Source organism: Ceratina calcarata, unplaced genomic scaffold (genome assembly GCF_001652005.2).
Source record: "Ceratina calcarata isolate Rehan_Ccalc_2016 unplaced genomic scaffold, ASM165200v1 scaffold399.2, whole genome shotgun sequence".
Taxonomy (NCBI): Eukaryota; Metazoa; Arthropoda; class Insecta; order Hymenoptera; family Apidae; genus Ceratina; species Ceratina calcarata.
The window spans coordinates 38,883-54,601 of record NW_017163310.1 but is presented as its reverse complement, the minus strand read 5'-3'; the positions used below and the strand labels follow the sequence as shown (position 1 = coordinate 54,601).

The 15,719-nt window shown below is 46.9% G+C and overlaps 1 long non-coding RNA gene across 5 annotated transcripts in view; it reads left to right on the top strand.

Annotated features, from left to right (window-relative positions):
- Positions 1-15,719, top strand: part of LOC108626397 (uncharacterized) — a 131,911-nt gene that overhangs the window by 99,470 nt on the left and 16,722 nt on the right. For all 5 annotated transcript variants that reach the window (XR_003389382.1, XR_003389385.1, XR_003389383.1 and 2 more), the window contains exon 5: positions 11,443-11,911. This is a non-coding gene — a long non-coding RNA (uncharacterized LOC108626397). The remainder of the gene's footprint in view (positions 1-11,442; positions 11,912-15,719) is intronic.

Genomic DNA, 15,719 nt, shown 5'->3' with positions numbered 1-15,719 from the left:
GTCGATAAACGCGACCCGTATCGCTAACGAGACCAACGTCCTGAATCTCGTACTCGGTTCCTTAATTACAAAGGGTACGACTCCAGTTCAGACAGAAAATCATATTATCAATATGCAATTATAAATGCAATACTGTAACGTGATAAATGTCTGGTGGCAAAACTGAAACACACAACGTTATAAAATTCTTAACATATTCTGCCCGTATCAGACGACCAATGTTTATGTATATTGGATTTCTAGTAACGACACGTGCAATATATTAGAAAATGGTCACGCAATTGGAATTTTTTCTTTGCACCCCGGCGCGTATCCAGGCTCATCCTCCTCCCACCCCTAAGTCGGCTATTTTTTTTTATTTTTTTTGTGCACGGCTCGGCGCTCCGCGCCGCCTCGAGCGAGCATTATTAATGACCGCGGAAACCGCGTCAAAGATCTCACGAGCGTGCGCGCGAGCGTGATCCGTCTGCGTGTACGATACGGATTTTTTTTAGCCGCCACTGCCGCCGCCGCCGCCGCCGCCGCCTGGTGATGAATGGCGGTTAACCGTAGCCGGGAATGTTCTTGTCCCAAGCGCAGAGAGAATCGGCGAGGCGAGAGGGAGATCCGTGGATCAGCTACTAGACGCGCGGTGATTTAACGCGCGCCGAGCCCGCGCGCGTATGACGTGCCATTGTGATTTAGGTGCTTAGATATTAACGGTTCCGATATACGCGAGCCGAATGCTTTTCAGAACCTATATCGCTTTCACGGGGATTTTTCACCGGATACCCAGGTTCCCGTTGATACCAAGAGAAAGACTGCGTAGCAAGCAGTGTCCATCACGCGCTGGACGCAATCTCGTAATTAATGGACGATACGGGATGTCGCGTGGTAGCAAATTTGTTTATTAGAGATGTTGATTAACTGTGCAGGTTTCGTCGTTTCTGCTAAATCCGAGCATTAATGTAACCATCCCAGGTGTACTTTGAATTATTCGGACTCCAAATCGATCACCCTTTTCGATGATTCGTGAACTCGCCTCTTCAGTTCTGATACCATCTGACTCAGCCTCCCCCGGAATGTACAGAATGACACAGTAAATTTCAGCATTCTATTCTTTCGTTTAGTCCGATAGAAGCGAATCTGTTTTCCAACATTGGAAAAAGCGATTTCTTAAGTTGTTTAAACATAACAAGACCTACATATTCCACATATTCCTTTGCCTGGATTTTTGAGCAATAACGCAGCGCTTCCGCGAGCTCTTATAATTCTTCCACGACGCTCGGTAGTAGAGAGATTCCTCAGATAATTCAGTATAACTGCATGTAAAATTTATTTACACGCTCGTTTAATGGAAGACTCTTTTCAGTAGCCGCGTACTCTAAATAAATGAAATTGCAGACAGCAGGTGTGTCGGAATAACTTCACGGCTGAAGTAACGGTGGCAGGGTAACCATCCACGAGAAGGGGATATTAAATGATTCACGGTGATCAAAATTTATTATTGTTCTACGAAAAGTATCATCCCCCGACCCTAACCCTGCAAATCTATCCATCGATTTTATTTTAATCAACAAAATTTAGGCACACGCACGTGACATGTTAATAAAAGCTCGCCGGCCGACTGCTGCCTGTACGTATGTACATATTTAAGATTTTAACATATGTAGGTACATTCGGAACACGGATACATGCACGGGAGAGCACACGGAAGGGTCTGCATATATGCATAAGCGGCGGAGTATGCAGTGCCGCGGCAAATCGTAATGCTGTAATAATGGATGCGCTACCAGCAACAGTTGTCCAACGGCGCGGGGGGACAAAGACGAGAATACATAGCTCCGTCCCGCAAGATTTTTCGTAGACATTTTCCAAAGACCGTTGAATCGATATCAAGCGTACATTTTTTCGTACAAAATCCGTTATTATACAGATTCGATATAATTAGTTGTATTACGACTGCTAGTGCCAAATTCGCCTCGATGGAGCAGACATTACCTCAGATACTTTAAGACCGGCGCTGATAATTTGCAAGCCATTTCGGTATGTCGTAAAGTTGCGACTTACAGCGTAAGTCCACCGTCGTTACGCCGCTCTTATCCCTGTTTTATCTCCCTCGCAACGGGTAACTCTCGACGCTAAGGATCCATTCTGATCCTGGCCCTTGTCCAATGATGATCCCGAACATCCTTTACAGACAACCCTTTTTACATCGATACGTTATCCCCTTCTCTCGCTTCCACCGAACGCTTCATTAAATTATATCCATTTTATTATGTACACTTTATTTATCAAGTCCGCCTATGGAAAATGTTTTCGAAATGATTTGGAAAATGTTTTGTGAGCGTGTGAAGAGCGGGAGATTTCGAAAAGCATAAAAGAGATGCACATCGTTTTATCACGCGTTTTGAAGAACGAGAACAGACGTAAGTACACGTGTAAGTTACAACCGCGGTTTAAAGCTCGCGTCGAGACTCGTTTACGACACCATACCGGCACCGTTGTTCGGTCTGTATTCTGGCAGGAGTGGTGGCATCAGCTTAAAAGCCGATTCACACCTTCCGCGGTTTATTGCCACCATATATCCTTGGGTAACTGTTCATTCATGTTGGCACGCGTATTGAAATACGACGGCATCCCCGCGCCATAACAAGTGTTTCAATTGTATCGTCGTATCAATTTTTCCTGCCAACTCTGTTCGCACGAAATTCGTACAAACCCTCGTTTCATTTTTTATTACGTATTAAACACACACGTTGATCACATGAGAAAATCGTACATTTACAAAACGTCTATTAAGGTCCGAGCGGTGGTCGAATTTCTTGGCACGACAGGTGTGACTGCCTCGAAAATCGTTATCAGCAAAACGTTCGTTCCCGATCGCATGCGATGTTACGATACTATTTCGTCAGGGCACGCGACCGAGTCGCGGCCGTTTATTTGGTTTCGTATTTAGATATATTTGATAAAAGGGGCTTTCGTACCTCTTAATGGATTCTTTAGAGCTGTCGGAGCCGCGGACGCAAGTTCTCCCGTATCACGAAACCGACTAACGTATTTACTTTAGCCACGCGACACGTTTCGCAATCAAAAAATAATTCATAATTTGATTTATAATTCTTATCGCTTTATAGCCTGAATGCACTGGCTTAAACACGACATCGCAACGCTAAGAAAATACTTTTCCCTTTTACATGTACAATGAAAATCAAATGTAAGATCCTAAATGTCTCGGGTTGAAATTCAATGAAAATATTTAAAAACGAAAAAAGATGGTCAGATTCTGTGTTGATAATTTCATTTAATAGGGTTTGAATATACTTTTGTATAACGTTTAAGTATAATTTACAATTATGACGCTGTGTTGATGATTGGCTCCATTGAATCGTTAAAGCTAACTGCGCCTGGCCACGAATTTCTCTATCTACTTAATTAGTACTTTCTGCCAACTGGAACGGCGTGTAATACCTGCCTAACGCTGCACAATTAGGGATTCTAAGAACTGAAACGTAGACAGAAACCGAACTAAGTAGTTGGAACGTGTCAAAGGGTGGCCATCCCTTCCCATGAACTCTCATTACAACGGACAGTAATTACACGTGGTGTTAATTGGTTATATGATATACGAGCCTAACGTGTGGGAAAAGGAGGCCTAAAGTGCTGATCATTAACCACGCGTACGTGTTACCTTACACTCTCGGCTGCCTTCTGTATCTGCGTTCAGCGCAACCTCGACACTCTGATCCTTCTTTTTCACCGCGATGAAAAATGTTCCGCCCTGCAAATTTATTACGGCCGATGCGGTGATCATAAAAATGTACGAAACACACGTGAGTTGATGGTAATTATTTGACGAACGTGTTCGAAATGATTGTAGTATGAAATTAGATCATCCTGCAAGTACTTTGCCATACGCAATTGATTATGATCATTTTCATTAATTCGAAATAATTTTATTACTCCTGAAGTATCCTGAAGGGATAGGATGTAATAAAATTGTATACGATCTTTTTTATAGGTACTAGTAGTACCTACAACTTTTATTTAAAGCATTTTTCGATATTTCGACGAAAAAAAAATTTTCGATTTTTCCGAGATTTTTCCAACGGGTACCCCTTCAGATTTTGCGAAATTTTCGTTTTTTGTCAATAACTCTCAAACCGTTAGAGATACGGGAAAATTGCATCAGACCTTTCTTGTAGAGGACGACGAGATCTACAATTTCCATATAAAAATTCTTCGCTAGCTTCAATAGTTTACGAGTAATTTGCAAAAAACTGTTTTTTCGTTTTTTGCAAATATCTCGGAAACTATTAACGNTCGTCGTCCCCTACAAAATGAGCCTAAATACGTCCCCCTACGTCCATCCGTTCGGGAGTTATTGACAAAAAGCGAAATTTTTTTCCAAAAGTTCGCTGTTTCGAGGCTGGGATGGTCGGATTTTGTCAACATCAATAAAATGCCATATAATCATATGTAACTCATTAAATATCGAAGTTAGAAGAAAAATTCACAGAACCTTTCGTGTAAAGCACGTCAATACCTACAATTTTTATTCGAAACATTTTTCGAAATTTTATCTTTCCGATTACATAACCAAGTGAACATCCGTGATGATTCAGTTACTTTATTATACGTAAGAACCGAATCTTGATGAAGGGGTTGTACACCTCATACGTGTACACGTTCGTTTAGTTATTCGTACCGGTGCTCCCATCGTTCTGTTTCTTGTACTTGCACGAAGCCGGTGGTTCTCGGCCGAGGGCAGTAAAGAACCCGGCCGCCCTCGGAAACATCCCCATAAAGTACATTTTATCTATCGTAAATCGATGCCGCGGCGTATTTCACGGGGCACCGCGCTGTTATACAATGCAGCTCAATTAATGCCAAACTGTTGGCCTGATTTATTTCTTAACTCGGACAACCCGGCCGCGACTCCGCATGATCGCGATAATCGTCGATCCCGTATACGGCGCGTACAGTCTGTCCCGGAACACGCTGCTCCAAATCGTTTACGTACAAGTATAATTTTCTGCGGATTAAAAGTGTCACGGTTTTACAATATCTTTCATATATGTAATAAACCTGTGATTTCTCATCGTACAGTCTATCATACGTTTGCTCAATTCATTTTTCTCTGCACTGTTGTACTTTTTAATAGCAACTCTTATCATAGATTAAGAATCTATCATTTTTTATTAAGATATGATGTATACTATCGTTGATATAATGAAGCGTATGCAAATTTCGAGGGATTGAATGTTTGGTTTTGAGAGAACGGTTCTTATGGTAGCGAGTGTACCGACGCGGCTCGCCATAAGCGCATGGTATGCGGTCTATGCGGTAAACAGATTAAACTGCCGTTTCTGCCACATTAAAATACGCTTCTACACGTGGTAGTACGCTTCTTCGTCCCGGCGTCCCTATCCGTTAAGAGGCCATTGGTTTTCTACACGCGGAAGATTCGCCGCGAAGATATCCTTCGCTCTGACGCGAATAATAGTCGATTGTAATGTCCGGCGTGGCGCGGCGCGGGACGGTTCGGAGGGCGAACGAGCGGAACTAAACTCGGTGCCGCGGCTACCGTCGGTTTGCTACCGTTTTGTTTGCTAAAACTTGTCAACGTGACCGATATACCGATCGGTTTTAGTGCATAAGTCTCGCCGTTTATTGTTTGCTAAACGTTCCGCCTCTGGATTCGATGTATATACATGTTACCACCTGCGTTACACTTTAGCTCGTGTACCGAAAGCTCGGTCGTTTTTATATTTACTGTGTTTTCTAATGTCTGTTGGAGATGTTCGGTCCTCGAGTCGAAGTAAAACTGGAAACGTGCAGAAACTTCCTGGACAATTAAGTAATTGAAGTGTCGATTCTCATCGGACAAGGGAATCGAAACTTCGCCCCGCGCATAATTATTCGCCCGTTGGCCGGTTTAATTATCTAAATTAAATTATCCCCGGGCGCGAGGTTTCTCTGATTAATAATAATTAATTCATTCATTACTATACCGCGTGGAGCACGGGTTTCCAATCCGGTGATATAGCGAATGTGATTCTCCCGTTTACACGTTATATTTACTCTCGATATGAAAAATGTTTACGCTCGCGAGGCGAGCTGCGTGGGAAATCGCGGCCTGCCGGTAATTTCTCCGGCCTGATTCCGATTAAGGATTATCTGCGCAGCATCGCTTTCAACGCTCGCTCGTAAGTCATCCTTTTCAATTTTCAACCAAATATTTATTGAACTTCTGCATACACGCGATTTAATGATCTCCAATGTTTGATCAATAATTAACTACGGATTATTAGAAAGTCGTAATGTGCGAAAATTATGAACAGCGTGTTAAATGTTTATTTCAAACACGTGAAACTTCTGATTCAACCGATTGATAATTGCGCTTGAAGAATTATTTGGAAACGGGTTTCGGCTTAAGATGCGTCCCGAAAGCTCTCCGAATGGCTCAAGGAGATTTGGCCCCTGAAATACGACTTTCGACCGTGATCACGTTTAGAATCTCCCTCCGTACGGATAATGCCAGTCGTTTTGGGTTTCCAGTGAAAATTAAAGAGGGTGACCCGGACGAAAGGGTACGGTTAGTGGAAAGAAAGCGGGAAAGAAGAGAAATGGTTCGGGAAAGGGCGAAGGAGAAGAGAGACGGCGATCACTGGTCTGATTTCACGCTCGGGCTGTTTAGCGATGGACATAGATACGAGACACCTTCTCGAGCGTGCTGCAACAGCGGGATACCAATCCCCCGGTTCGGAGAGATCGCGACCTTCCAAGTCGAGTTTTCTCAAAAAACTGGTTGGGATATCGCACGTAGCAAGAAACGCGACTTGTACATCCTCTAGTATCTAAATTATGTATAATAGGCAGTGATCCTTTTCTCTTCCGCTAGCCGAAGCAGATTGTTCTTTTGTTCGATAAATATATACAAAAAAAACGAAAGGGTCGAGGCACTTTGATCGCGGGAGACGCGTGAGAAAGAGGTCTGACGTACAGTCGAAAGTTTTCCAATTTCTCGTTAACAAGCCTTTGGGAAATTTTGCGATGCGGAGATCCTCACGCGGAGGGTGGAGGGCGTTGGCACAGCGACGATTCACCTTAAGCAGGATTTATAAAAAAATGCATTCGCATCTTCTTGGAGCCGAGCCGTATGACGAGCAGCGTCACGTTTGCGGCAAACGACGCACATGGCACAGCTGGAGTCTCTGCATAGAGAGTCTACGTGCCGTCTATCGTGGCGTATACGTGTCGGATCCTTGCCTCGGCGCTCCCCCTCGCCTGTGCCTCTGTCCTTTGCACCGACCCCCCCTGTCCCCCATAAAGCCACGTAATACTCTTCGTCTTCGGATCCTCGGGAACTGCCGAACGGCCAAATAGGACACGTCCGCGGGCGCGTAGCCCGCAATTGTCGCGGTCGTACCGGGCGTCCAACTGCGTTTGCACGCTCGAGACCATATGCCTGTCACGTATACGAGGCCTTGCACGTTCTCCGTGAGCCTGGACACGCATGTGTGTGTGTTTCTGTCCGTGTAGCTCGCACATGTGCATCGGAACGCGCGAAACCTCGTCAATGTTGCAAACGCACCGATATTTGTAACCGAGCGCGTTGTGAAAAATGTAAATTTCGAGGTACTACCGATCTTCGCGAATCAATAATTTGTCGTCTTTCTTTATTGAACCATCGAATCCGATGATTTTCGTCTTCGTAGAATATTTTATTATTACGCGATTCTTGGAACCAATGATTTTCTCCCTGTTAATTCCGGTATGAGAATTTGTATCTGGTTCCTGAATAACAGAAGCGTCGCTATTCACGCGAATCGGAATCAACAGGAAACTGCAACGACGCTTCTGTCACTATTCAACTCTGAAACCGTGTCTTTTCGGCGGTCGACCGTATCGGATAGTGTGCACCACAGCCCCGCCTCTGTATGCACAGGTGCACACAGGTATACTTGTGTACGTTCATACGTAGAGAGCGTGGTAGACGCAAAGCAGGTAATGTTTACGAGGCGAAGAGGGAAGGACCCTCTCCGCTTCGTGGTTCTTGAACGGGGAGGAACCAGAGTAAAGCAGGGTAGATAACCCTGCATCCTAGCGCTAAGATAACCCGAGTTGACCCGCGGGTCCTCCTTGCTGAATAATTACGGGGAAGCCTCCTGTTCCCATCCTCGTCCCACTAACCATCCTTAACCTTTCCGTTTCTCCTTGATCCCCGTCTCCCTCTCCCTCTGTCTTGCTCTCTCCACGTTCATCGGCTTTGGTCCTTCTCGCCCACTCTGCCCGTTTCGTCCTCTCGATCCCTGTCCTTCTCGCTGGTGCATAGAAGCAGCGGGAGACTTGAACCTGGTGGCTCTTAGCGATGGTATCGACCTGCGGAGAGTCTTTGCCTCCCTCCTGGCCCTCCTCTTTCCAAACCGTCGACCCTCTTACCCACCTCTTCGCCACTTGCCCTATCCGCTCGTCCCCGGCCCCCTCGCCCGTCTCTGCGGCCGTCCGATGCCATCCTCGCCCTCCTTTACAACCTCGCTCGTCTCCCCTTGGGCATTCTAACGCCCGCTACAGGAAGGGTTGCTCCGTGACTGCTCCTTAGGGCCGCAGGATCGAAGACGAAGGAGCACCAGGATCGGATGCTGTTAGCGTTCCTCGGTGTTGGCGCCCGATGCTCTCTCTACTCTCTGCCCCGGCCGGAGACGTGCATACGTAGATGGAAGAGAGCGGAGCCTGGCCGGGCCCGAGCTAGGCCCGACCCGAGTCACGAACACGCACGGATAGAGGATAGATCGTGCACACCGGGCTCGAGCCTCTTGTACCCTACACGCCTCCAGGGGCGGATGGTTTTGCGCTGCGCTCGACCTTTTCTACGTGGATGTAGATTACCGTTTACATAGCCTTTTGTTGCACGCTCTGCCTGCCGTTTCCTTATCTGCTGATTATGGGAATGATTCGTTGCCGGATCCCGGACTCCGAAACCGACCTCCCTCGTTATGCCGTACCTACGTTCTCGCACACAGCCGTTGTATCATTCGAGAATGCTTGTCGTACTTGTATCAAATTAAACTTTTCACCCGAAGACGGCCGATGGTCTTAATGTAAAATGGCATTGGGTCGACGTTTAGCATTTCGTTTGACGTCACGATTACCTGACACTGAATATTGTTCTGTTTCAACGAATGAATAAATAACACGCGTTTAATTAATCGTTAAAACTTCGTCGTGAAACACACGTGGCGTATGCCTATGTTGTCACACATGGAGTACGCGAACATCGGCCTGTCCAACTAACACAGACACGTACGCTGCGGTATGTGCGCGTTAAACCGCTCTACCGCGGAAACGCGTTAAACCGCTCTTCACCCTCTGGGGTACCCCGCGCTCGCATCAACCCTACTCGTGAACTTCCGGTCCTCGACCCTTTCACCCTTTTCATACTCGTGTCCTCTCGCATCCTTCAAATCCGCCCCTCAACCCCTTCGCCGGCGTTCCTCTTATCCTTCCATTAACGGTGTAAGCCCGGGTTCCGTAACGCATCCTTAAAAATCGTCCACGGCATATTTAATGTTTGGACTTTGACGCTCGGTCGTAGTAAACCTGGCGCTGTCCATTAGCGCTTCGTTACACGGGCCTTCTTTTCCCGCCGCGAGACCGTAATGCCTCGTGAATATTCAACCCGTAAAAGTTCAGCAATAACGCGGTTTCACGCCGCGCACCCGTTGCCTGACCATCGCTTCCTGCCGTACGCACGCGATGCTGACAACAGATTCTCCAAGCGTCCATGACACGTCGCGAGCTTTCATCAGATTTCGTCGTTTGATTATGCCAACTGTTTTTCATTCTAAATATTGAGATCCGACGGAACAAAGGTCGGAGAACTGTTTCCATTTTCCACGGGTATCCTCGTAATTCTCGGACCGTGTTGCATCAAAACCGTGCTCTCGCAGTCGGTATGTTAAACGAGTGTTAGCTGCTACCACCTTATAACGACTTTCGCACGGCACAAAAACCGAATCTACATTTCGCTTGAAAAACGGCACGGCTACCGCGTAGCAGTAAGGACGTAGGTGGTCTCGTTGGTTGGATGCTTGCTCAAAGCGAAACAAATCAACAGCCCGGTGTCAGACATCAGTCCCCCGGTGCACACTGTTGCGAGTGAAACAGTCCGCGCGTACACTACTCTCCATAAGTGCCTCGACGCTTTCGAGTATCCGACGATGCCTTTATACGTTTTTACAAAATCAGACTAAATATTTAGATTGATAATTATTAACGAATTGAGCCCAGATTTTATTCCTCGTTTAATTTATACGAAATCAAGTGAAAACTTGGAAAATACTTTAATAGAATCATTTTCAAATATTTCACGATGTATACGTCTACGTGTGTCGACGAACTTTTGTCTGATTTATACGATTTTTTTATTGACCGTGGATGAGTCGAAATACTTGTGGACGATAGTGTACGTGAAGCGATAACCGAAGCGGATTCGGAACGAGCGTATGCATATCCGTATGGAAAGGAGTTCCCGTATCTCACCGGTCAGAGCCACTTAATTGACACGCGGCGCGTCCCTAACACGCGGCGACCTCCCATCCGGTCGCTGCGAACAGAGTCTACTCCGCTCTACCTTTTACCCTCCCGGTGTCTCTCTCCCTCGGCTGCGATCGCTGGTCTCGTTTTCCTCGTTCTTTCTCGTACCTCCGTTACACACGCGGCGAATCACGGATCTCCATCTGTCGCGGTGCATACACACACGGCCCGCCAATTCCTCGTCGCGTTGCGTTGGTCCAATCATGGAAATGGAAATGCGTCCCTACTTTTATCTCCGCGACTGCACGGAGTTAATATCTAATGCCTTTATAAAGTAAAACAATACATTTTTCAATACGAACTAATAACCGATTGCAGTGACCGATACGGTCAAGGGTAGAATGAAATTATTTGCATTTAGCAACGATGAGTTCCAGCGTTACGTTGGAATATATCCTGATAGTGCTCTCACGTATTTTCCCACCTCGATTGCCCGGCAAGGTATGGTTACTATAGGCGAGAAACCGAAAAAATCTGGCTGCCTATAAAGGCAACTTCGACAAAGCGATTTACCTTATAAGCGACAGCACGCGAGCGCGCCTCTTAAGTGCGTACCGTATAACCAGCAGAAAACTGCGGGGTCTACACGCGAATTCTGATTACGTATGCGTAAGAAACTGATTACACACGCCGTGCCTCGGATGGTCTCCGCCGTTTCCCATACCGCTTGTTAACCCGCGACGTTCTCACGAGCACCCCTTTTATTCGATGATCGAAACATCCCTTACCCAAATTTCGTACATTCTTCCTCGTTTGGAGTTCTGTCAGCGAATTGAATGTACGAAATTCTGTAGACTTGTACTTGTTTCGACAGTTTCGACGTCGACGTTATGTTTCTGTATCGTGTATAATTTTTGATTACAGATATTCTCACGGGCCAACAACTGGTGAAAACAAATCGAGCGTATCGGATAATCGGGGGATCGATCCTAGCTATTTACCAGTGACAACCGTGGAACCATCGTCAGCTACGTCCCCCCGGAGATCGATTCACGTCCGCGAGTAGTACCTTTCTCATAGGTAGAGGAACGAGGTGGAGGAGTATCGGTTCGCAATGACGCGGAAGACGCGAATTTCACGTGGCAATTTCACGGTATCGCCAAAGGAGAAAGAGACGAACGCGTTTTGCCTGATCCCCACCGATAGAACAAGATGAAGCGGTGGATGGGAGGAGCGGAGGGATACACGAAGAGCTGACGGTATATATAGGCTTCTTACTTGGCACCGAGGAAAAAGAGGATCACGAATGAAGACGGAGTCGGAGGAGGGGAAGAAGTAGATGAAGAAGAAGAAGAAGAAGAAGAAGGAGACGAGCGGTGGAGCGGGCAGTCAGGTAGGTAGATGGGTAGGTAGGTAGGTAGGTAGGTAGGTAGGTAGGTAGGTAGGCAAGCAAGCGGTCAAACAAGAGGAACTTAGAGGAAACAGGGACGGAGGTATGGGAGGGAAAACGAAGGAGGGGATAGTTTGCTCTGGATTCCAAGCGTGACCCTGTGCTGACCCGGCGAGAACATCTCCGCGCATCTTTCTTTCGCCCTCGCAAACACACGTACACGTACCATTACGTGCGCGCCGCGCGCAACGTTCCCTACCTACACGCGTGCTGCACTTCTCTCTCCATTTGCCCTCTGCAATTATACACCCCCCTGCTACCCCCTGACCGAGCGTAGTTACCACGGGCTATCTTATCTCACACGCTGGACGTAAGTACGGCTACGTACACGTGGCTGGAAGAAATACGCGAACGTGAGTTACATACTCCGCTCTCTGCTCCAGACGCTTGCCCGTTATTTAAATCAGATACGGAAAGAATGATTATTAAATGACGCGTCCAATCGTGAAACCGTCCGCTACCACGACACGTTAATCATTAACGCGGATAATGTAATAATGAACTTTACTTTTGATATTTCGAATAGGCGAATATGCGCGCTATTAGAAAGTCGCGACAACAGTCGAGACAGAGAATAATGTATCGATTAGAGAATTGCAATGACAGGGCTAGACTCGTCATTTGTCAGGACTAAGAAAAAAACTAAGAGAGAAACGCGAAAGGTATCTCGGAGATTCTTAAAGAGGGGTCTATTAATGTCGGCCCGCATTTTTCTTGCCGCCTAATCACAGAGTGTTCTCTATATCTGGCCCGCTTCTGTCGAGTTTTTCCCGGCGCATCCGCCACTTTGAGGGAGTCGAACAATTTCCGGGGACGCGACGGAACCTACTTCCCGGCTCGTTTTTCCGTACCGACGGCAACGGCAGCCGAGGTGCCACTACGCTTTTTGCCATTTTCGAACGAAACACCACTGTCCTGCCGATTTAAGCATACTTCACGCCGGCTAAGCGATCCGGTCATTGTTGCACCTTCTTGCGCTAAATTGTTTGGAAACTCGGCAGAATCTACGAGCCCGGACTTGATGTATTCTCACTCCGGGCGAGGGAGTTTCAACTTTTTCCCTCGCATATTTACTTATTCGTTTGGGTAAATAATTTTTGTTATTTCACGTTTTGTCTCTGAATCGATTCAGAATTAGAGTCGACTAGGATGTCGTCGGGAGGGGCTGATTAGTCGACCGATCCGGAATTAATTGCAGTAGGAAGACAATGGAGGCCACGCGTCTGATTAAGGAGAACGCCCGGGCATCGGATGTGTACGTGCACTTTACCCGTTTCGGCTGGTTTTCAGTAGCGGCGAAAAGCTCGCGACGAATTAGAGAGATCCGAAGCGACGGATGCCTGCGATTGGATCCAGGTACGGCGATGGGCAAACGGGAGGGAGTCACGTCTAGCCAAAGTCTGGACATTTCCAGCCCGGGTGGCGTGCACGTTTCCCGGTGTACGGCGAGGAGGATGAGGCGAGTTAACGAGCCAGCCGCCATAAAGTCTAATGCATTTGTTGTCGTTGACGGTGCACGGGCGCCTGGGCCAATGTTGGCCGTCCGCGGGGTACGACGGCCGTTGCGCGCGGGCACAAGGCCGTGGAATTTACGCAGTGCTCGTAAAACCCCGGGACGGATTGACACGTCGACGGTAGTAAACGTTGCCGCTTGCCACCCGCACCCGCCAACAATGCAAAGTGCTGCATTACCGACTTCGCATCGGGCCTCCGTGAACCACCGTACAGTGTCTGACAAAAACTATTAAACATTTTTGTACCACCGGAATATTCTAACGTCCATTGAAATCTTAGATCCTCCGAAGAGCAAAATAAAAATCATAAGCGCGCAGACGACGTGATTTCTCGTCTTACTTTTTTATAATAAATAAAATATGTACAATTATATTAGTGATGTAAGGTGTTATCTTTTTATTACGAATGTAATTCCTACGTCAGTGGTTTCTGCTGTTCGGACAAATCTTCTTTCCGTCGGACAGACATGCCCGGGCTTTCGCCCTTCGCCCCTTCACGGCTCGTTGCATTTTGCCTACCTTATCACAACTGCCACCGTCCCCTTTTATTCACCATTTTATTCCATGAAACACCGCTGTACGTTCGGTCTTATTCCCGGCGCGAAACAGACCCGCTACCCTCCATCTACACGGCATCGAGTGGGAACGTCCTCTAATAAATCAGTTTATTGTCCCTCGTCTGCCGCGTGAACCTTTTTATGCGCTTTTAAAGTAGCCGACGGCTGGTTTGCTTTATTTAGCTTCGCGCTTTAACCTCGTTGCGCTCTTCACGTCCGTTTCGACACTCCTTTTGTTCCCGACCTGTTAATCTACCGACTTGCAGGATAATTGTTATCCTGTTACTGATTGAAAACACGTTCTTTATTTATTTCTCCCTGTTCCTCGCTTGCCTGTAATTTCGATTCGGCGTGCGTGCAGGATCTTCAGCCGCGTGTGCGTACGCCGTTTCGGGTGGCGTGTGTGCGCGCGTATCGAAGTCGAAGTCGGGGGCAACGGAAAAGGGAGTAGGGAGACAATAACAGAGCCGCGTTTTCGGGCAACGACCCGTCGCCATCCCTTCACAACCACCATCCACCCCCCTCGGGTTCCGTGTTCCAAACCGAGCGGCGATCCACCCTCCTGTCCCCTTGCTTCATCTCCTTCTCTTCTTCCTCCTCACGCTTCACTTGTCGAGGCATTACGGCATTACTCTTCTCGCCGGACAAAGACGTAAATTAACGAATTCTTGACCGGAGCCCGATCAGAAAAGGCTAGCGATTAATTCCAGTTGAAACGTTTCATAAAATCCATTTGACGTTTCTCCGATTTGCGGTGTAGGTGGACGTTGATAAAAATATGCGTGACTGCTACGAAATCGGCAGTTTGCAGACGGTGATTTATTAAGGCGCAGCCCACTGATGAACATCGAGGCATTAATGCCGAAACCATTATTTTTCGCGTACGCCGCTTTTAAAAATACAGTGTGAAACGGATTTGCATGCGGCTCGTGTCGAATCTGATAGGGACACTTTATGCGGTTATAAGAGATCTCAAGACAGATACATATTACAGCCGGTCGAAAAACTGCACTTTTTATCCCCGATACTTCACGTGTACAACTCACTAACTGCAATTGGAAGTATTCATAATGTTGTTAGCCTGATGGTTGCGTGGTTTCGTTCTTAACGTTTTTATTACGCGCCGGGGCAGCCGGGGGAAATCGTATGAAACGTGAAAGTGGCGAAGGAAAACGACGCGACGGCTGCGACGTCGGGGACGTGGACAGACGCAGACGTCGACGGCAACGACGTCGGGCGTCCAGGAGAATTTCTGAGGGGCCAATTATCTCTTTTCCCGGGGCAAAGTTTTACGCTCGATCCCCGAATATTATCGCCCCGCCATGCCAGTCCGTTATCTGGCGAGCCCGGTGTGAACGAACTCGAATTCGGGGGTTGTCCCTCGGCTTTACAGTCCCTCGAGCTCGCTATCCCCCTTGTACACTCGAAGACAAAAGAACAGAGGATTATAAAGTAGCTAATTGAATGACAGGTACAGTTTTTAATACCGTACAGTGGGTTTTGAAAAATGGAAACTAATCATAAAAATGTAAATGTATCTAAATATATTTTAATAAAAGTGATTCACTAAAAACACTTCTGTCTGATATTTTACTTGAATTCGCCGGGACTGTTTTATCGGTACAAATTTTGCTCCTTACTGTATGCCCGACTATTAATTCGGCTACGGAAAGTTCTACT